Source organism: Passer domesticus, chromosome 9, assembly GCF_036417665.1.
Source record: "Passer domesticus isolate bPasDom1 chromosome 9, bPasDom1.hap1, whole genome shotgun sequence".
Lineage (NCBI taxonomy): Eukaryota > Metazoa > Chordata > Aves > Passeriformes > Passeridae > Passer > Passer domesticus.
Window position 1 is genome coordinate 28,892,739 of NC_087482.1, and position 21,787 is coordinate 28,914,525.

At 53.0% G+C, this 21,787-nt stretch overlaps 2 long non-coding RNA genes across 2 annotated transcripts; both read right to left on the bottom strand.

Annotated features, from left to right (window-relative positions):
* Window positions 1-6,676: 6,676 nt before the first annotated feature.
* Window positions 6,677-7,518, bottom strand: LOC135307338 (uncharacterized). The gene is made up of 3 exons (XR_010368042.1): window positions 7,493-7,518; window positions 7,099-7,397; window positions 6,677-6,783 (listed from the first exon to the last, which is right to left on the bottom strand). It is a non-coding gene; the product is annotated as an uncharacterized LOC135307338 (long non-coding RNA).
* A 12,418-nt stretch (window positions 7,519-19,936) lies between these two features.
* Window positions 19,937-20,778, bottom strand: LOC135307339 (uncharacterized). Its single transcript, XR_010368043.1, has 3 exons — window positions 20,753-20,778; window positions 20,359-20,657; window positions 19,937-20,043 (listed from the first exon to the last, which is right to left on the bottom strand). It is a non-coding gene; the product is annotated as an uncharacterized LOC135307339 (long non-coding RNA).
* Between the last annotated feature and the right edge of the window lie 1,009 nt (window positions 20,779-21,787).

The window sequence follows — 21,787 nt, forward strand, 5'->3', positions numbered from 1 at the left end:
ACGGAATCCCCAGCTCTGCCTGCAGACCAGCGGACAAAGCTGCATCACCCTCCTTCTCTGTGACACGCGCTGGAGCAGCGGCAGCGTGGGCGCGACCCATCGATTTCTCCCCACCTGAGCTGATTCTTCTTAATAAAGGCATTAAAAAGGAGAAAGATCTCCTGCCCATTTATTTCAAGCCCCAGGTACAAAACACTGCCTAACAGGGACTGTCAACTCGTTCTCTTGTTGGACGCTTGAAAGGATTTTGAAAGTCCCATTGCTTGGCAGCTCCTTCAAGGAATAAACGTGACCCACTTCTAATCAGTAAAAGGTTTATTGGTTTGCTTGCACTTTCTATTTGGTATCCTTATGCTTCCTTCGGCGTTCCAGAATATCATGAAAATCTAACAAAGTCTTCGGAGAAGTTTCCTATTCCACTACTTGGAGAAGTCTCTAAATTCACTCTATCTCTTAAATACATTCCTTACAGATAGTTAAGGTGCTGCTCCTGAAACATACAGAGTTGTAGTGGTTTACCTGACTGGAAAACACAACAGGGCGTTATACACAGCGGTAGACTAAAAAGCTTTTGTTTCCAGGTCAATAAAAAGTTTCAAGCTCTTCCTGAGGTCCCAAATTAATTTGGAATGTGCATTCATACCTGCATTCCCTCCCCATGCTCAGCTTTCGCCTAGAGCTACCAGGGAACAGAAGTTCCATACTCACCTCAAGCAATAATCTAAGTCTGTCTTCCTAACCCTCTTTCTCTTCACTGAGCTCTAGTAATCTACAAAATAACTTTAGGTCCTGTGCACAAAACAAACAACCAATTAATAGGGTTAAACACTTCTGACTGTGCTGCTGCTTCTCACAATCATGAGCAGGGCAGTAAGAAAGTCAGAAATCAATTCTCCTCATCCTTCCTGTTCTCCTGCCCCCCACCACACCTTGGCTCCAACAGAAATGTTCCCGGCTGCAGCCTGGTGTACTAAGAAAAATGAAAGGCAGCAGCAGTTCTCCTCAACATGCTGCAATCTAAATTGCAGGGAAATCACAGCCGTTCCCTTAGAAGCTCAGCACCAGGACCCTGCATCCTCCCCCAGCACTGAGGCCTGCTGAGGACCGAGCTCTCCGTTTCAACACACCCTGTAAATCAGACAGGCGGGGAGATTGCAGGCCGGTAACTGCATGGACACAGCAGTACCTTGCATCAGAGTTAACCAATCAGTCTCAAGAAAGGCACAGCCTTTGAGCCTGTCTTAAGACTACATATTCTACAAAATATAACAAGCAATTGTTCTGGAGGCCTGTGCAGTTTTGGGGGACTGTGTATGTTCCCTTTTGCTGTTGTTTGCTTTGTTTCTAAACACCAAATTCACTGGATTCAGAAGAGAAAGCCCCAGATTCATGAGGACGAAGAACCACAGGCACATACAAGCCAAACTCAACATTCCTGATGGTAACACCCGAAAGAAAGGCAGGAAAAAGTTCAAGATGCTACACATACCTGAAGGGATCCAAACTGTCTAGGTAACCTGTCAAGTGACTAAGTTTTTGATAAGCTCTAAAAGTCCAGATTCCTATTAGCCAAATATCTGAAAGAAAAGAAAGCCAGAAATCTGCTGGACCTCTATTTTACCAGGACTTGCTCACGGGATTCTACCACTATTTTGGCCACAAGTAAGGGTGGCAAATTTTGCTAGAAAACATTCATAACTAGTGCAGGAAAGGTTCAGAAGGGAAAGAAATACAAAAGGGGGAGGAGAAATTCTGTCCTACCTCTTAGGCGTTCATCATCGTCGGAGAAGAAGAAAACTCTAGCACTTTCAGTGCGTGGTAAAGAGAGAAACCTAGACAATTACAAAGGGATTTTAGCATCCTAAATTGTACTATCAAATTCCATGCGCATGACTTGAAACTGTAGTGCTTCAGAGAAACTGTATACATTGAAAAACTTTATTCCCTAGTACCCAAATAGAGCTTTTGATTTTACAAAACCCACTTTGAAAGAGGAAACTGACTGTGTCTTTGGCTTTTGGCCAAACTCCGTTTGGAGTTGGTCAAACCCAAATGACCCGGAAAATTTCTTGTGCTCTACTTCCCTTTTTCCACATTCAACCTGACAGCAAATGGGCTGCTGGAAGTTTTGACTCTGTGCAGCACAAATGGTTTTCCAAGATGGCTTTCAGGGGCGTGCAATGTCAGTTTCCCACTTGCTGAGTGCTGCTGTTAATATTGACACAGCATCCAGCTACTACCGCCAAGGAGACAACAAAGAGCAATGGAACTTGCATTTCTCGGTCCTTTTCAATTTCTGACAGCTCGGGTTCATCATCACCCTCTGAACTGCAGTCTTGGACACGTCAATCCTCTTGCCACGTGACTTGTACCGGTTTTGTTGTTCCAAGTACGTAAGGCTCTGCGATAACAGCAGCAGTAGAGAAAAAAAGCCAAAACCAGATTATTCCTCTGCTGGGCCGGAAAAATTCCTCCTTGCAAGTGAAATACACTGGAAAAGACAGATTTCGGAAGGACAGAATCGTCTCCTGCCAGATTTTCTGAGCTGTATCTGTGCTTCAGGATTTTCCCCTTAGTTCTAGGCATCCCTTATATATTTTTAAACATTTATCATTTCATTCAGAAGACACTGAATACCTTCTGAATTCAGTACAAATGTGGGGGGCTTCTTGCTTTGTGCTGTTGCATTGGGTTTTTTAGGATTTTGGATAACTTCACAACATTTCTTTTCTCTCCTACACGACTAGGACTCGATCTAATGTTGTTTCATCTTCATTTCATACAGCTTCATTTTATCTAAGATTGGGACACCCCAATGATCATGTGGTATTCAGTTTCCTTCTTCTAAAGGTCCAAGAATAGAATTCAGTAACAAACAGAATGCTCATGGACCTTGGGGTCTGCTCCAGGATTATGCTTTTCCCTCTACATTAACACACATTTCCTTTAAAATCTTGTCAGGTTCTAGGAAACTTGATATGACTGGTATGTTACCTTTTGCCCTCTTTGAGGAATTCAGGGCATGACAACAAGCTTTTCCACCACTCTGCAAAGTACCCAATGCCTTCTCAAAGCATGCCTTCCTGAATTCCTGAAACACAAGCATCAGGTACCTCTCATGAATCTGCCTCAGCCTTGGCAAGCAGAAATGAAGATCAAAATGCTGCTGCCTAATTCCTGACTTCTGCTGCAGAAAATCCCCTGGATCCTGACCTTCTTTACACCCTATTGCTCTGCAGTGCCTGCCAGAAGCTCTTTCTTAGCAATGGCACTGTTCGAAGGGTTCTGCTCTTACCTTCTTTGATACCCAACTGCTCTGTGTCTCCAAAGAAGGAAAACTTGAAAGCACTCCACTCCTGAGCTGCGTCCTTCTCAGGCAAAGGTCCCAAATGGTCACCTGGGCCAGAGTCCTGTGCGTCCTCTTTGTCCCAGGGTATTTCCACAGTCTTTTCTGCTTTGTTCTTTGAAGGTCCAATCAAGTCTTTCAAGTCAGCAGCAACATTGGAATTGTTTTCTTCAGACACTTGAGACAGTGTTTCGCTCTCTTCTTTCTTCTTCCTTTTGGCTTTCCCGAAAGGAGATTGCTCAAGGATAGCAACCCAGCACACATCCTCTCCAAAGACAGCTTCCCCAAGAGCCACCTTGCTCTGAACGTCTCCCTAACCGGATCCAAGCCCATTAAGGAGTGGTTCATTTTCAAGGCTAAGCAGTGGGGAAACATCTGAGGTTGGAGTCTAAAGGCAGGAACAAGAGTCCTTTTCAATTAGCCACATCCTTAAGGGACTTGTCACTGAATAGACGGTTACACAGAAATCAAGGTATTTAGCACAGACCTCTTTCCTGCCGGTAGAAATGTCAAGAGCTAACAGGGTTTTCTCACAGACCTGCAAATCTCAGGGGCCCTGTGCTGACCGTTCTCACCTTCACTTCCGGCAGCGAACCCATGGACTAGAAAGAAAAGATGGCGCTACGTGCTGCTGTCGGAGGTGCCACTTGAGGCCCGACGTCGCTGGCGGGAGCGGCTGCTCCTGCGGGACATCCCCGACCATGTCCCCCTGCGCCTTGGACTCTCAGCACTCGCTGCTGTCCTCCTGCTGCTGTCCTGGCCACTCCTGGACTGCACAGGTGGATGCGAGGCCCGGCGCTGCAGGCGAGACCGGCTGCGTCTGGGGGACGTCTCTGACCATGTCTCCCCTGGCCTGGGCCCCTCAGCTCTCGGCCCTGTCCTGCTGCTGCTGCTGTCACGCCGACTCCTGGACCGGACACGTGGACTCTGGGCCCGACCCTGCTGCCGGGAGCGGCTGTGCCTGGGGGATGTCTGTGGAGGTGTCTCCCTTTGCCTGGGCCCCTCAGCCCTCGGCTCTGTCCTGCTGCTGCTGCTGTCACGCCGACTCCTGGACCGGACATGTGGACTCTGGGCCCAACCTTGCTGCCGGGAGCGGCTGTGTCTGGGGGATGTCCGTGGAGGTGTCTCCCTTTGCCAGGGCCTCTCAGCCCTTGATGTTGTCCTGCTGCTCCTGTCACAGCGACTCCTCGATCGGACGGACTGATTTGGGTCCGGACCTTGCAGGCCAGAGCTGTTTCGCCTGCGGTCAGGCCCAGCACGTCTGGAATGGAGCCCGTCCTCAGGGTCCGGGGAGCTGCTGTATGTTGGCCTTGATCTGCTGGGGCTGCTGGTGTCCAGCAAGGAAGATGGCAGTGACTGCTGTGATGCTGGCTGTTGCTGGCTGTTTTGGCTGCTGGTCTCTGGAGATGGAGACGGGGGAGCCAGCCCCGATGGCACCGGCGTGCCGGAGCTGGGCCTGATGTCCTGGGATTCTGAGGAGCCATGAGCAGATTCCTGTCCTGACTGTCTGGCCAGGCTGGGGCCACTGAGCTCTGGCTCATCCCTGGAGGCTGTAAGGGCAAGCAGGAATGTCAAAGGCCCCCCAGGCCCAAGGCAGGCCAGGCCAGAGCAGTACCCCCATGCCTTCAGGAGCACATGGGCTCTGACAAGGCCAGCCTGGGCACTGCCCCCAGCCCAGGGACACCGGGGGCTTTGACTCATACACGTTCCAAGACCAGCACAGCTGTCACACTCCCATCTGTATGTCTTGTTTCTCAGTCCAGAGCAGCGCCTGTGGGTGCCCTCAGCAGCACAGGAGGAGCACAGGAGCAGTTGCCAGGGCCTGGGGAGGCAAAGAGACTTATGGCACTGAGGACAAAGTGTCCCAGCACGTGGTTGTCTGGCCAAGCTCATGCAAGTTCTTGCCTCTTTCAGCCCTTGCCGAGATATGGTTTCCCTGCAGAGCCCCGGGTGCAGCTTCCCAACTTACCCCTCTTGTTCTGCCTCCTCCCTGCCTCCAGGGTAAAGGCATTCCCTGGCATTGCACGTGCTGTGCCTCTCTCCAAGATAAGCAAAGGCGTCGTTGTCCTCCCATGTTGGCTGTCTGATGCAGAAAGGAAAACCTGATGAGTTTCTGCTGGCCTCTCCTCATGGAGGTCCAGGGTGTCCCTGCTTTTCCTCCAGCGCTTTTCCAATTTGTGCGTGAAGCTGAAGCCCAGAGTCATGGGACAGGGCAGGGCCAGGACTGCTGGGGCAGGGCCTGGCACAACACAGCACGTGCACCCTCCTGTCTTGTGATCCAGGCAGAAGGATACCAACCTGAAGGGGATTCGGATCCCCATGATCATCATTTCAACAGAGAAGTCCTCCATGTTTCTGCACAGGGGACAGCAGAAGTATAAAAGACCAGCGCACATGGCCTGTCCCTGCAGGGCAAACACATGCAGTGTGAGCCAGGCCCTGGTGCTGCTGAGCACCTGCTGCGCCCCAGGGCCGAGGGGAGGGATCCGACCTGGATGCAGTCCCTGTGGAACCAGGCTCTTTTGCACTTTGGGCACACCATGGTATTGAAGGTCTTTCTATCCTCCACAGGCTCCAGGCAGATGGGGCAATCGGTGCCCGGCTCTGGAGTCGCCCGCACCTCCTGCACTGGACGGTGCTGGGGACAGTAAGAGCTGGGAGAAAAATGGATGAGCACAGTGAGAAGTGCTGGATCCCTGGCCAGTGGTGGCCAGAAGCGGAGAGGAGGTACCTGTATGGAGTGATGTACTGATTGACACAGCCGCCCTCCTTGGCACAGGGCAGGTGGAACCATCTCTCGCAGTCCTCCTGGCAGCACATGATGGTTGCCCCGCTCTGGCCACAGACGCAGCAGCGCTGGAAAGAGCCAAGCAGCCCCATCAGCAGCAGCCTCGGGGCCTCCCCTGGCAGCCCCGCGGCTCCGGGCAGGGCGCAGGATGCGGCCACTGCTGGGTCCCAGCCCACAGAGCCGCCTGGGGGAGGAGGGAGGAGGCTCCTGTGCCAGAGCCTCTGTGCCAGAGCTGCTGGGAGCCAGACTTTGTCCCAGAGCTGGCTGTTGGGCCAGTCTTGCTTTGCTGCAGCCTGGGCTAAGCTCTGGCAAACCTCGCCTGGCACAAATCTCCCTGCTCTTGTCAGGCTCTCACCTTCTGTGCCGCCCGCCACACTGCAATTTGGATATCTCGAGGCAGAAAGCCCATAAGTCCAAGACGTTTTTTCCCTCGGCGAAAAAGCAGAGTGGCGAAAAACTGCAGCAAAGGGGAGGAGCTGATGAGGAGACAGTGGCAGGAACTGCCCATTGCAGTGGTGGAGGGAGCACCCACAGCCACGCACCATGCAAAAGACGTGGGCAAAGAGCCCACACTTCTTCACTTTGTCACCGCAGGTGTCTGGGTCAGCCTCCACACGGCGACACAGCAGGCATGCTGCAGGGGACAGAGCTAAAGGCATCGGGCATGAGCACCTCTCCGGGGCTCTTAGCCTGCAGCAGCATCGGCCCCAAGGGCTGCTCTGCCCCTGCCTGCCTGCCTGCCTGAGGGGCAGGGCTGGAGGCCTTGCAGAGCAGGGGCCATTGCGGTCACGGCTGTCCCAGGAGCTGCCCCCTGGCCCAGCTGGGCCCCACACGGGGAGGAGGGAGGCTTCCAGCCCCGGCATGGCTGAGCAGCTCCTGCCTCCCCCTGCCTCTGCTCTGGGCCCCACACTGCCTGCCACAAGAGCCCCTGGGCCAGGCTGTGCCAGGCCTGCTTTGCCCTCACCTGGCTGCCTGGCACCAGGGCCCTCCTGCATCCAGTTGACCATGGCACGTGTCAGCAGTAACCCCATGGCAGCTGTCAGCTGTAGTCGCTGTCCAGGAATGCCAAGGTCTGCTCCAGATGTTTGTTGTCTCTCGCTGTGGGCAAATGAAGAGTGTGGGGGAGTTGGCAGAACAGGCCCAGAGGCACGAGGGCACTACTCCCTGCTCAGCCCTGCGTGAGCCCTGCTCCTGTCCGCCTTCTCCTCCCGTCGGTCGCGTCCAGGAACAACCCAGTCTCCTCTGGATGTTCCTCCGCTGATTCTGGGAAAGGAGAGGCAGGTGAGCCTGCAGCACAGGCCCAGAGTCTCGAGGTGTGGGGCCCCTGTGGTTCCTGGGCAGCCACGTCCCTGCCCTACCTTCTCCTGCCGTTGTCAGGTCGCACTGACACACCGCCTGAGCCCAGCCTTCCCTTTTGGGGCCGTGCTCACACAGGTCATAATGGCCACTCTGACATCAGCATTGTGCACACATAATTGGGGCAGCCATGGCCTCAGGTCCCTGGCAACCACTTGTGGCAGCTCCCTTGGGAACCGAGGCTCTGAGATGGCTCCGAGCCTTTGGTCAGCATGGAACCAGGGCAGGTACTGCTGCAGCAAGTGCAGGGTCAAATGCCAGGCCCTGGGGCAGCCATCGAGGGTGGGACGGTAGGCAGGAAGCTGCTGTTCAGGCACTGCAACTGCAGGGCTCTGGCCCTGGCCATGGGAAATGTCTGCTCCTGCCCCTGGCAGTCGGTTGCCCAGAGAGCCGGTGCAGAGTCTCCTGCACTGCAGAGATTCAAACCCTCCTCTAGGTGATCCAACTTTTTCCTGCACCTGTCTGGAGAAGACTAAGATGAACATGATTTGATGCTGCTGCGGATCACCACTGGGAACAGGAGCTAAACCTGGAGACCACCACAGCTGCCTCCACACCTCACTTATCCTCTCATCCATCAATTAACAACTTTGACATTGCTTATAAATGGAAAAGTTAGCATTAAGCTTCTTTAGAAGCATCATCATTTATACTGGCTCAGTTGAAACACAGAAAACTCCATGAGAATTTTCAGTGTACATCTGACAGGAGAGCTTGCAACAGTCCTCGACTCAGAAGTCAAATGCAGGAGCATGCTTTTCCCCCAGGAAAGGAACTCTCCCAGTTTGGTCCATGCTTTCCTACTAGCAAAAATATTTTTAAAAAATCAAGAAGAGAAGCACAAACAATTCTTGTCGATTTTTCTCATTCATGTCTCTGCAAACATGCTCCTGGAAATCCAGGTCCATGACTTCTAGAACAATCAGGGGCATCCCGGGGAAACAGGGCAAGGGCTGACAAGCAAGGACACCCTGCACCTGCCTGATGCTGGGGCAGCAGGAGTTCATGCACTTTCCTGTCTCCATGGGAGAGCCACCTTGGGCGGAAGGCGATGCCTTCACTGATCTAGGAGGGAGGCAGAGCCGGTGCAATGCCAGGGAATGCCTTTAGCCAGTGAAAGAGACGCTCCAAAGTTTCCCTCATTTTGCCTCACGACCGTCGCCAGAACAGAGACCGGGACCACTGAAGACCCTGACTGGAGGTCTGGCCTGGCTGAGGTGGATGCTTGCCAAGGGCTTGTTTGCAGCTGGGTCTGCACTGCAGCCATGGTTTCCTGCTTCCAGCAGGGCCTGCCAAGGAGCGACTCGCCCCCTATGCTTGCGCCTGCTTGGCAGCAATGGCCCATGAATTTCCCCACCTGTCGGCCAAATGAACTTTCAGGGGTTATTTGGTGGTCCCCCATGGAAAACTTTTCATCTGTTTCACTATCACTGTGACAAAGGGAGATTGAAGCCCCCTCCCAAGGACTGAGACTGACACCTCTATTATCCTGCACGTGGCGGGGGGGGCTGGCCTGGTCAAAGCAAGATGCTTGCCCAGGTGTGGTCGTTGACCCAAGAAAACCATGGCTCTCGCTCACTGCTGAGAACATGGACTGTCTGCACCCGTTCTCAGTACCCGTTCTCCCTCAACAATTTCAATAGTCTTAGGCTTTATTGTATCTGTTTCTCCTCGACAATTTCAAGATCTCTTTCTCCCCCTTGGCAAAAGACTATAATAGATGCCTGAGTTAACCAGGACTTTGAGATCCTTCCCGACTGGACAAGGCGAATTTCCCATTGACTGCACCACCAGGCTTTTGTCTCTACATTTGGTACCTTTACACCCATTTTCTCTCTCTCTCTTTATCTTTCATCTCTTTTCTTCTCCCTATTGTAGGAGCCGTAATGAGAGATGCGGGACTCCAGGCAGCTCTTCAAAAATGCAGTTTATTACATCCAAGACGTTAGAGCAGTCCAGGGTCGTGGGCGACAGATCCTGTGCCTACAGCTGTCAGCTGCATCTGCAGGCAGGCCTGGAGACCCTTAGTTTAGGTCACAAATGCATTATTTACTTTTCTTTGCTGAGCATCTTAATACAGTAGAACCAATCTATACCTTAACTTTTATCTATAGCCAATCTTAACTACTACAATTACCATATTCATGTTAGTATTCTCCAATGACTAAAGGTTAGTACACTACAGTTTAAGCTAGAAGTTGTTTTCCAGTTTTCTTGCAGTGGAACATTCCGAGACCATTTTTCTACTTGCAACATTTACTGACTTGTTTGCCTGTGCTATCTTTCTGCTTGGTAAAAGCATCTTCTTGTTTGACGTGGGTTTATCCTTTGTTCTAAGTCATAAAAACCCCCTTCCAACTAACACAGACGTGGCCTCCTTGGTTATCCAGTAAGACTGGTTCAGCAATTCTTTTCTTCTGTATCAAAACTTGCTTCCATCTCTATTTCTTCCTCAGCTTCTACATTCAAAAATCTTTCTGCTAAGCATACATATCTGTGAGACTTTCTTGTCAAACTTTCATCCTTCCCAACACCCTATATTGCTTTTGCTGTGGTCATTCAATAAACGGTGAAATTCTTTTGACCAATACTGAAATCCCCTCCATGTTGTTTTTGCACTCTTAGATCAGCTAATGAACCATCACGACCCCCCGCTCGCTCCAGTGTATCCTGACACCCAGGAGGGAGGGAGGAGGCAGAGGAAGAGGCTTGACTTGGGAAGCTGCACCCGGGGCTCTGCAGGGAACCCGGCAAGGGCTCCAAGCAGAAGGAGCCAGAAGAGCTTGGCCGGACAATCCTGAGCCATGGACACTTTCTCCTCAGCGCCAGGAACCCGTTGGCCTCTCCAGGCCCTGGGCACTGCTCCGGTGCAGCTCCTGCGAGTTACACACAGACACAGAGCTACCTGCTCTGTCTCAGCCCTCTTCAGCACTGGACAGCAGGACACAGTAACATGTTGTCTTCAGTACACGATCTAATTATTAAAAGTCCTGCAGAGAAGCAGCTCACATTCAAAGCATACAGGCAAAAAACCCCAAACCCTGGTACAAACCTTGAATTGACTCTAGAACCGTGTTCCTGCCTAGAAACACCGGCTAACGCTTTAGGCCAGTAAATTTTCCTGCTAGATTTTTGAAAGCATTTCAAAAGTTTTGTTGTTTGCAACTTCTTCAAGCAACAAACAGGAAACATTTCTGATCTCTAAAAGAAGATTTACTGGTTTGTTTTCACTTTCCTTTTGGAATCCTTACGCTTCACCTGGCATTCCAGAAAATCATGAAAATCCGACATACTAGTCGGGGAAGTTCCTGAATTCACTGTTTGTCGCAAAGCCTTCCTTTGCATACACACGAGGAACTGGTCCTGTACCATAAGGAGAGGTGGTGGTTTCCCTGACTGGACATCACAAGATGACGTTATACACTCCACTGTGCTGAAACACTTCTGTTGCCAGGTAATTACAAAGCCTCAAGCTCTTCTAGAGGCTTTCCCTGGTGCAAGTTCATGAGGTCCCTCTCTGCTCAACTCTCGAGCCTGTCCAGCTCTCACGGAAGAGCAGCACAGCCTTGTGGAGCATCAGCCCCTGCTGATGGGTTCTGTCCCATCAGCAAACGTGCTGAGGGAGCCCTCCGTCCCTTCTGCCAGATCACTGGGGAATAAGGCCAACAAGGCTGGCCCCAGCACGGCCCCCTGAGCTCACAGCTACCTGAGTTTGCAGCTCCACTGTGCACTTCTCTACCCCACTGTCCCTGAGCTGCCTCAGGAGCGCCACAAGGGAGGCAGGGACAAAGGCTTGCTGAAGTCCCGGCTGACAAGGGCCACCGCTCTGCCCTCACAAACCCAGCCAGTCACTGCAGCAGCAGAGGTGGCTATCACATTGGGCAAGCATGGTTTCCATTTCCTGTTATCCCACAGGCCTAGAGATGACATCCAAGAGGAGCTGTTCTCGTCACCTTTCTGAAAATGGAGCTGAGGCTGATGGGCCTGCAGTTTCCTGGCTCCTTTTTGGTGTCCTTTTGGAAGACTGCAGTGATGTTGCCTTTCCTTCACTGCTCACGCCTGTCTCCGGGGGTATCACCTTCCCTGATCTGCTGGCAGAGCGCCCTGCGCCAGAGGCAGGAGCAGAGATTTCCCTTGGCCCCAAAAGGGAAGGCCGTGCTCAGGCCGTGTGTCAGTGCGACCTGACAACGGCAGGAGAAGGTAGGGCAGGGACGTGGCTGCCCAGGGACCACAGGGGCCCCACATCTCGGGGCTCTGGGCCTGTGCTGCAGGCTCACCTGCCTCTCCTTTCCCAGAATCAGCGGAGGAACGTCCAGAGGAGAACTGCGGTGTTCCTCGACGTGACTGACGGGAGGAGAAGGCAGACAGGAGCAGGGCTCACGCAGGGTGGAGGAGGGAGTAGTGCCCTCATGGCTCAGGGCCTGTTCTGCCAACTCCTCACACACTCTGCTTTCTCCAGCAGAGAGAGAGAGGACCAACACCTGGAGCAGACCTTAGCATTCCTGGACAGCGACTCACAGCTGACAGCTGCCATGTCTGACAGGAAGCAGGAGGGCCCTGGTGCCAGGGAGCCAGGTGATGGCAAAGCAGCCAAGGCACAGCCTGGCCCAGGGGCTCTTGTGGCAGGCTGTGTGCGGCCCAGAGCAGAGGCAGGGGGAGGCAGGAGCTGCTCAGCCATGCCGGGGCTGGGAGCCTCCCTCCTCCCCGTGTGGGGCCCAGCTGGGCCAGGGGGCAGCTCCTGGGACAGCCATGCCCGCAATGGCCCCTGCTCTGCAAGGCCTCCAGCCCTGCCCCTCAGGCAGGCAGACAGGCAGGCAGGGACAGAGCAGCCCTCGGGGCCGAGGCTGCTGCAGGCTAAGAGCCCCGCAGAGGTGCTCATGCCAGCTGCCACTGGCTCTGTCCCCTGCAGCATGCATGCTGTGTCGCCGTGAGGAGGCTGAGCCATGTGCTTCCCCAGGCCCTGGCAACTGCTCCTGTGCCGCTCCGGCCCTGCCCAGGGCACCCACGGGCGCTGCTTGGGCCTCACACCTGCCAGAACCAGCTGGGGCTGTGTCAGCTCTGCTGCTCTGGGCTCGGCTCTGGGGCAAAGCACCCGCCTGTCCCTGGGCTGGGGGCAGTGCCCAGGCTGGCCTTGGCAGAGCCCGTCTGCCCCTGGAGGGCTGGGGGCACCGCTGTGCTCTGGCCCGGCCCGGGCCTGCGCCACCCTTGACATTCCTGCTTGCCCTTACAGCCACCAGGCCTGAGCCTGAGCTCAATGGCCCCAGCCTGGCCAGTCACAACTGGAGCCTCCCTGATGTCCCCAGGACTCGAGAGCCTCAGCCCTGTTATGAATAGAAAGCTAGCTATTTTTTTTAAGGTTGCCGAGTTAAAAATAAATCAGACCAATTGTTGTAAGTGAGTTTCACTGCCAAAGAAAAGTTCTTCAAGTACCTCTTAATGTCTGGTGATTAACCATTGTTCCCCCTGATGCTGGCCGCTTGCCAGGGAGGGACACGGAACAGACCCTCCAAGTACCAGGAAAATAGCAGTGACATCAGAGCCAGTATGCACATGAGAAATGCATTGCGCCCCGAATTTTTACAGTTTTTACAAGATAAACCTGTAAAATTACGAGACAACAAGTGATCTAAGTGACGTCTAAGGATGGGAGCATAGTCCCGTACCCGCTTGGATCCTTTTTGCTTCTCACCCTAACCTGAAAAATGTTGATTAAAGAGACGCCCCGGAGTGTTAGCCAAAAAAGGGAGGAATCTGCTACTCTCCCGTGAGGACGGAATCCCCAGCTCTGCCTGCAGACCAGCGGACAAAGCTGCATCACCCTCCTTCTCTGTGACACGCGCTGGAGCAGCGGCAGCGTGGGCGCGACCCATCGATTTCTCCCCACCTGAGCTGATTCTTCTTAATAAAGGCATTAAAAAGGAGAAAGATCTCCTGCCCATTTATTTCAAGCCCCAGGTACAAAACACTGCCTAACAGGGACTGTCAACTCGTTCTCTTGTTGGACGCTTGAAAGGATTTTGAAAGTCCCATTGCTTGGCAGCTCCTTCAAGGAATAAACGTGACCCACTTCTAATCAGTAAAAGGTTTATTGGTTTGCTTGCACTTTCTATTTGGTATCCTTATGCTTCCTTCGGCGTTCCAGAATATCATGAAAATCTAACAAAGTCTTCGGAGAAGTTTCCTATTCCACTACTTGGAGAAGTCTCTAAATTCACTCTATCTCTTAAATACATTCCTTACAGATAGTTAAGGTGCTGCTCCTGAAACATACAGAGTTGTAGTGGTTTACCTGACTGGAAAACACAACAGGGCGTTATACACAGCGGTAGACTAAAAAGCTTTTGTTTCCAGGTCAATAAAAAGTTTCAAGCTCTTCCTGAGGTCCCAAATTAATTTGGAATGTGCATTCATACCTGCATTCCCTCCCCATGCTCAGCTTTCGCCTAGAGCTACCAGGGAACAGAAGTTCCATACTCACCTCAAGCAATAATCTAAGTCTGTCTTCCTAACCCTCTTTCTCTTCACTGTGCTCTAGTAATCTACAAAATAACTTTAGGTCCTGTGCACAAAACAAACAACCAATTAATAGGGTTAAACACTTCTGACTGTGCTGCTGCTTCTCACAATCATGAGCAGGGCAGTAAGAAAGTCAGAAATCAATTCTCCTCATCCTTCCTGTTCTCCTGCCCCCCACCACACCTTGGCTCCAACAGAAATGTTCCCGGCTGCAGCCTGGTGTACTAAGAAAAATGAAAGGCAGCAGCAGTTCTCCTCAACATGCTGCAATCTAAATTGCAGGGAAATCACAGCCGTTCCCTTAGAAGCTCAGCACCAGGACCCTGCATCCTCCCCCAGCACTGAGGCCTGCTGAGGACCGAGCTCTCCGTTTCAACACACCCTGTAAATCAGACAGGCGGGGAGATTGCAGGCCGGTAACTGCATGGACACAGCAGTACCTTGCATCAGAGTTAACCAATCAGTCTCAAGAAAGGCACAGCCTTTGAGCCTGTCTTAAGACTACATATTCTACAAAATATAACAAGCAATTGTTCTGGAGGCCTGTGCAGTTTTGGGGGACTGTGTATGTTCCCTTTTGCTGTTGTTTGCTTTGTTTCTAAACACCAAATTCACTGGATTCAGAAGAGAAAGCCCCAGATTCATGAGGACGAAGAACCACAGGCACATACAAGCCAAACTCAACATTCCTGATGGTAACACCTGAAAGAAAGGCAGGAAAAAGTTCAAGATGCTACACATACCTGAAGGGATCCAAACTGTCTAGGTAACCTGTCAAGTGACTAAGTTTTTGATAAGCTCTAAAAGTCCAGATTCCTATTAGCCAAATATCTGAAAGAAAAGAAAGCCAGAAATCTGCTGGACCTCTATTTTACCAGGACTTGCTCACGGGATTCTACCACTATTTTGGCCACAAGTAAGGGTGGCAAATTTTGCTAGAAAACATTCATAACTAGTGCAGGAAAGGTTCAGAAGGGAAAGAAATACAAAAGGGGGAGGAGAAATTCTGTCCTACCTCTTAGGCGTTCATCATCGTCGGAGAAGAAGAAAACTCTAGCACTTTCAGTGCGTGGTAAAGAGAGAAACCTAGACAATTACAAAGGGATTTTAGCATCCTAAATTGTACTATCAAATTCCATGCGCATGACTTGAAACTGTAGTGCTTCAGAGAAACTGTATACATTGAAAAACTTTATTCCCTAGTACCCAAATAGAGCTTTTGATTTTACAAAATCCACTTTGAAAGAGGAAACTGACTGTGTCTTTGGCTTTTGGCCAAACTCCGTTTGGAGTTGGTCAAACCCAAATGACCTGGTAAATTTCTTGTGCTCTACTTCCCTTTTTCCACATTCAACCTGACAGCAAATGGGCTGCTGGAAGTTTTGACTCTGTGCAGCACAAATGGTTTTCCAAGATGGCTTTCAGGGGCGTGCAATGTCAGTTTCCCACTTGCTGAGTGCTGCTGTTAATATTGACACAGCATCCAGCTACTACCGCCAAGGAGACAACAAAGAGCAATGGAACTTGCATTTCTCGGTCCTTTTCAATTTCTGACAGCTCGGGTTCATCATCACCCTCTGAACTGCAGTCTTGGACACGTCAATCCTCTTGCCACGTGACTTGTACCGGTTTTGTTGTTCCAAGTACGTAAGGCTCTGCGATAACAGCAGCAGTAGAGAAAAAAAGCCAAAACCAGATTATTCCTCTGCTGGGCCGGAAAAATTCCTCCTTGCAAGTGAAATACACTGGAAAAGACAGATTTCGGAAGGACAGAATCGTCTCCTGCCAGATTTTCTGAGCTGTATCTGTGCTTCAGGATTTTCCCCTTAGTTCTAGGCATCCCTTATATATTTTTAAACATTTATCATTTCATTCAGAAGACACTGAATACCTTCTGAATTCAGTACAAATGTGGGGGGCTTCTTGCTTTGTGCTGTTGCATTGGGTTTTTTAGGATTTTGGATAACTTCACAACATTTCTTTTCTCTCCTACACGACTAGGACTCGATCTAATGTTGTTTCATCTTCATTTCATACAGCTTCATTTTATCTAAGATTGGGACACCCCAATGATCATGTGGTATTCAGTTTCCTTCTTCTAAAGGTCCAAGAATAGAATTCAGTAACAAACAGAATGCTCATGGACCTTGGGGTCTGCTCCAGGATTATGCTTTTCCCTCTACATTAACACACATTTCCTTTAAAATCTTGTCAGGTTCTAGGAAACTTGATATGACTGGTATGTTACCTTTTGCCCTCTTTGAGGAATTCAGGGCATGACAACAAGCTTTTCCACCACTCTGCAAAGTACCCAATGCCTTCTCAAAGCATGCCTTCCTGAATTCCTGAAACACAAGCATCAGGTACCTCTCATGAATCTGCCTCAGCCTTGGCAAGCAGAAATGAAGATCAAAATGCTGCTGCCTAATTCCTGACTTCTGCTGCAGAAAATCCCCTGGATCCTGACCTTCTTTACACCCTATTGCTCTGCAGTGCCTGCCAGAAGCTCTTTCTTAGCAATGGCACTGTTCGAAGGGTTCTGCTCTTACCTTCTTTGATACCCAACTGCTCTGTGTCTCCAAAGAAGGAAAACTTGAAAGCACTCCACTCCTGAGCTGCGTCCTTCTCAGGCAAAGGTCCCAAATGGTCACCTGGGCCAGAGTCCTGTGCGTCCTCTTTGTCCCAGGGTATTTCCACACTCTTTTCTGCTTTGTTCTTTGAAGGTCCAATCAAGTCTTTCAAGTCAGCAGCAACATTGGAATTGTTTTCTTCAGACACTTGAGACAGTGTTTCGCTCTCTTCTTTCTTCTTCCTTTTGGCTTTCCTGAAAGGAGATTGCTCAAGGATAGCAACACAGCACACGTCCTTTCCAAAGACAGCTTCCTCAGGAGCCACCTTGCTCTGAACGTCTCCCTAACCGGATCCAAGCCCATTAAGGAGTGGTTCATTTTCAAGGCTAAGCAGTGGGGAAACATCTGAGGTTGGAGTCTAAAGGCAGGAACAAGAGTCCTTTTCAATTAGCCACATCCTTAAGGGACTTGTCACTGAATAGACGGTTACACAGAAATCAAGGTATTTAGCACAGACCTCTTTCCTGCCGGTAGAAATGTCAAGAGCTAACAGGGTTTTCTCACAGACCTGCAAATCTCAGGGGCCCTGTGCTGACCGTTCTCACCTTCACTTCCGGCAGCGAACCCATGGACTAGAAAGAAAAGATGGCGCTACGTGCTGCTGTCGGAGGTGCCACTTGAGGCCCGACGTCGCTGGCGGGAGCGGCTGCTCCTGCGGGACATCCCCGACCATGTCCCCCTGCGCCTTGGACTCTCAGCACTCGCTGCTGTCCTCCTGCTGCTGTCCTGGCCACTCCTGGACTGCACAGGTGGATGCGAGGCCCGGCGCTGCAGGCGAGACCGGCTGCGTCTGGGGGACGTCTCTGACCATGTCTCCCCTGGCCTGGGCCCCTCAGCTCTCGGCCCTGTCCTGCTGCTGCTGCTGTCACGCCGACTCCTGGACCGGACACGTGGACTCTGGGCCCGACCCTGCTGCCGGGAGCGGCTGTGCCTGGGGGATGTCTGTGGAGGTGTCTCCCTTTGCCTGGGCCCCTCAGCCCTCGGCTCTGTCCTGCTGCTGCTGCTGTCACGCCGACTCCTGGACCGGACATGTGGACTCTGGGCCCAACCTTGCTGCCGGGAGCGGCTGTGTCTGGGGGATGTCCGTGGAGGTGTCTCCCTTTGCCAGGGCCTCTCAGCCCTTGATGTTGTCCTGCTGCTCCTGTCACAGCGACTCCTCGATCGGACGGACTGATTTGGGTCCGGACCTTGCAGGCCAGAGCTGTTTCGCCTGCGGTCAGGCCCAGCACGTCTGGAATGGAGCCCGTCCTCAGGGTCCGGGGAGCTGCTGTATGTTGGCCTTGATCTGCTGGGGCTGCTGGTGTCCAGCAAGGAAGATGGCAGTGACTGCTGTGATGCTGGCTGTTGCTGGCTGTTTTGGCTGCTGGTCTCTGGAGATGGAGACGGGGGAGCCAGCCCCGATGGCACCGGCGTGCCGGAGCTGGGCCTGATGTCCTGGGATTCTGAGGAGCCATGAGCAGATTCCTGTCCTGACTGTCTGGCCAGGCTGGGGCCACTGAGCTCTGGCTCATCCCTGGAGGCTGTAAGGGCAAGCAGGAATGTCAAAGGCCCCCCAGGCCCAAGGCAGGCCAGGCCAGAGCAGTACCCCCATGCCTTCAGGAGCACATGGGCTCTGACAAGGCCAGCCTGGGCACTGCCCCCAGCCCAGGGACACCGGGGGCTTTGACTCATACACGTTCCAAGACCAGCACAGCTGTCACACTCCCATCTGTATGTCTTGTTTCTCAGTCCAGAGCAGCGCCTGTGGGTGCCCTCAGCAGCACAGGAGGAGCACAGGAGCAGTTGCCAGGGCCTGGGGAGGCAAAGAGACTTATGGCACTGAGGACAAAGTGTCCCAGCACGTGGTTGTCTGGCCAAGCTCATGCAAGTTCTTGCCTCTTTCAGCCCTTGCCGAGATATGGTTTCCCTGCAGAGCCCCGGGTGCAGCTTCCCAACTTACCCCTCTTGTTCTGCCTCCTCCCTGCCTCCAGGGTAAAGGCATTCCCTGGCATTGCACGTGCTGTGCCTCTCTCCAAGATAAGCAAAGGCGTCGTTGTCCTCCCATGTTGGCTGTCTGATGCAGAAAGGAAAACCTGATGAGTTTCTGCTGGCCTCTCCTCATGGAGGTCCAGGGTGTCCCTGCTTTTCCTCCAGCGCTTTTCCAATTTGTGCGTGAAGCTGAAGCCCAGAGTCATGGGACAGGGCAGGGCCAGGACTGCTGGGGCAGGGCCTGGCACAACACAGCACGTGCACCCTCCTGTCTTGTGATCCAGGCAGAAGGATACCAACCTGAAGGGGATTCGGATCCCCATGATCATCATTTCAACAGAGAAGTCCTCCATGTTTCTGCACAGGGGACAGCAGAAGTATAAAAGACCAGCGCACATGGCCTGTCCCTGCAGGGCAAACACATGCAGTGTGAGCCAGGCCCTGGTGCTGCTGAGCACCTGCTGCGCCCCAGGGCCGAGGGGAGGGATCCGACCTGGATGCAGTCCCTGTGGAACCAGGCTCTTTTGCACTTTGGGCACACCATGGTATTGAAGGTCTTTCTATCCTCCACAGGCTCCAGGCAGATGGGGCAATCGGTGCCCGGCTCTGGAGTCGCCCGCACCTCCTGCACTGGACGGTGCTGGGGACAGTAAGAGCTGGGAGAAAAATGGATGAGCACAGTGAGAAGTGCTGGATCCCTGGCCAGTGGTGGCCAGAAGCGGAGAGGAGGTACCTGTATGGAGTGATGTACTGATTGACACAGCCGCCCTCCTTGGCACAGGGCAGGTGGAACCATCTCTCGCAGTCCTCCTGGCAGCACATGATGGTTGCCCCGCTCTGGCCACAGACGCAGCAGCGCTGGAAAGAGCCAAGCAGCCCCATCAGCAGCAGCCTCGGGGCCTCCCCTGGCAGCCCCGCGGCTCCGGGCAGGGCGCAGGATGCGGCCACTGCTGGGTCCCAGCCCACAGAGCCGCCTGGGGGAGGAGGGAGGAGGCTCCTGTGCCAGAGCCTCTGTGCCAGAGCTGCTGGGAGCCAGACTTTGTCCCAGAGCTGGCTGTTGGGCCAGTCTTGCTTTGCTGCAGCCTGGGCTAAGCTCTGGCAAACCTCGCCTGGCACAAATCTCCCTGCTCTTGTCAGGCTCTCACCTTCTGTGCCGCCCGCCACACTGCAATTTGGATATCTCGAGGCAGAAAGCCCATAAGTCCAAGACGTTTTTTCCCTCGGCGAAAAAGCAGAGTGGCGAAAAACTGCAGCAAAGGGGAGGAGCTGATGAGGAGACAGTGGCAGGAACTGCCCATTGCAATGGTGGAGGGAGCACCCACAGCCACGCACCATGCAAAAGACGTGGGCAAAGAGCCCACACTTCTTCACTTTGTCACCGCAGGTGTCTGGGTCAGCCTCCACACGGCGACACAGCAGGCATGCTGCAGGGGACAGAGCTAAAGGCATCGGGCATGAGCACCTCTCCGGGGCTCTTAGCCTGCAGCAGCATCGGCCCCAAGGGCTGCTCTGCCCCTGCCTGCCTGCCTGCCTGAGGGGCAGGGCTGGAGGCCTTGCAGAGCAGGGGCCATTGCGGTCACGGCTGTCCCAGGAGCTGCCCCCTGGCCCAGCTGGGCCCCACACGGGGAGGAGGGAGGCTTCCAGCCCCGGCATGGCTGAGCAGCTCCTGCCTCCCCCTGCCTCTGCTCTGGGCCCCACACTGCCTGCCACAAGAGCCCCTGGGCCAGGCTGTGCCAGGCCTGCTTTGCCCTCACCTGGCTGCCTGGCACCAGGGCCCTCCTGCATCCAGTTGACCATGGCACGTGTCAGCAGTAACCCCATGGCAGCTGTCAGCTGTAGTCGCTGTCCAGGAATGCCAAGGTCTGCTCCAGATGTTTGTTGTCTCTCGCTGTGGGCAAATGAAGAGTGTGGGGGAGTTGGCAGAACAGGCCCAGAGGCACGAGGGCACTACTCCCTGCTCAGCCCTGCGTGAGCCCTGCTCCTGTCCGCCTTCTCCTCCCGTCGGTCGCGTCCAGGAACAACCCAGTCTCCTCTGGATGTTCCTCCGCTGATTCTGGGAAAGGAGAGGCAGGTGAGCCTGCAGCACAGGCCCAGAGTCTCGAGGTGTGGGGCCCCTGTGGTTCCTGGGCAGCCACGTCCCTGCCCTACCTTCTCCTGCCGTTGTCAGGTCGCACTGACACACCGCCTGAGCCCAGCCTTCCCTTTTGGGGCCGTGCTCACACAGGTCATAATGGCCACTCTGACATCAGCATTGTGCACACATAATTGGGGCAGCCATGGCCTCAGGTCCCTGGCAACCACTTGTGGCAGCTCCCTTGGGAACCGAGGCTCTGAGATGGCTCCGAGCCTTTGGTCAGCATGGAACCAGGGCAGGTACTGCTGCAGCAAGTGCAGGGTCAAATGCCAGGCCCTGGGGCAGCCATCGAGGGTGGGACTGTAGGCAGGAAGCTGCTGTTCAGGCACTGCAACTGCAGGGCTCTGGCCCTGGCCATGGGAAATGTCTGCTCCTGCCCCTGGCAGTCGGTTGCCCAGAGAGCCGGTGCAGAGTCTCCTGCACTGCAGAGATTCAAACCCTCCTCTAGGTGATCCAACTTTTTCCTGCACCTGTCTGGAGAAGACTAAGATGAACATGATTTGATGCTGCTGCGGATCACCACTGGGAACAGGAGCTAAACCTGGAGACCACCACAGCTGCCTCCACACCTCACTTATCCTCTCATCCATCAATTAACAACTTTGACATTGCTTATAAATGGAAAAGTTAGCATTAAGCTTCTTTAGAAGCATCATCATTTATACTGGCTCAGTTGAAACACAGAAAACTCCATGAGAATTTTCAGTGTACATCTGACAGGAGAGCTTGCAACAGTCCTCGACTCAGAAGTCAAATGCAGGAGCATGCTTTTCCCCCAGGAAAGGAACTCTCCCAGTTTGGTCCATGCTTTCCTACTAGCAAAAATATTTTTAAAAAATCAAGAAGAGAAGCACAAACAATTCTTGTCGATTTTTCTCATTCATGTCTCTGCAAACATGCTCCTGGAAATCCAGGTCCATGACTTCTAGAACAATCAGGGGCATCCCGGGGAAACAGGGCAAGGGCTGACAAGCAAGGACACCCTGCACCTGCCTGATGCTGGGGCAGCAGGAGTTCATGCACTTTCCTGTCTCCATGGGAGAGCCACC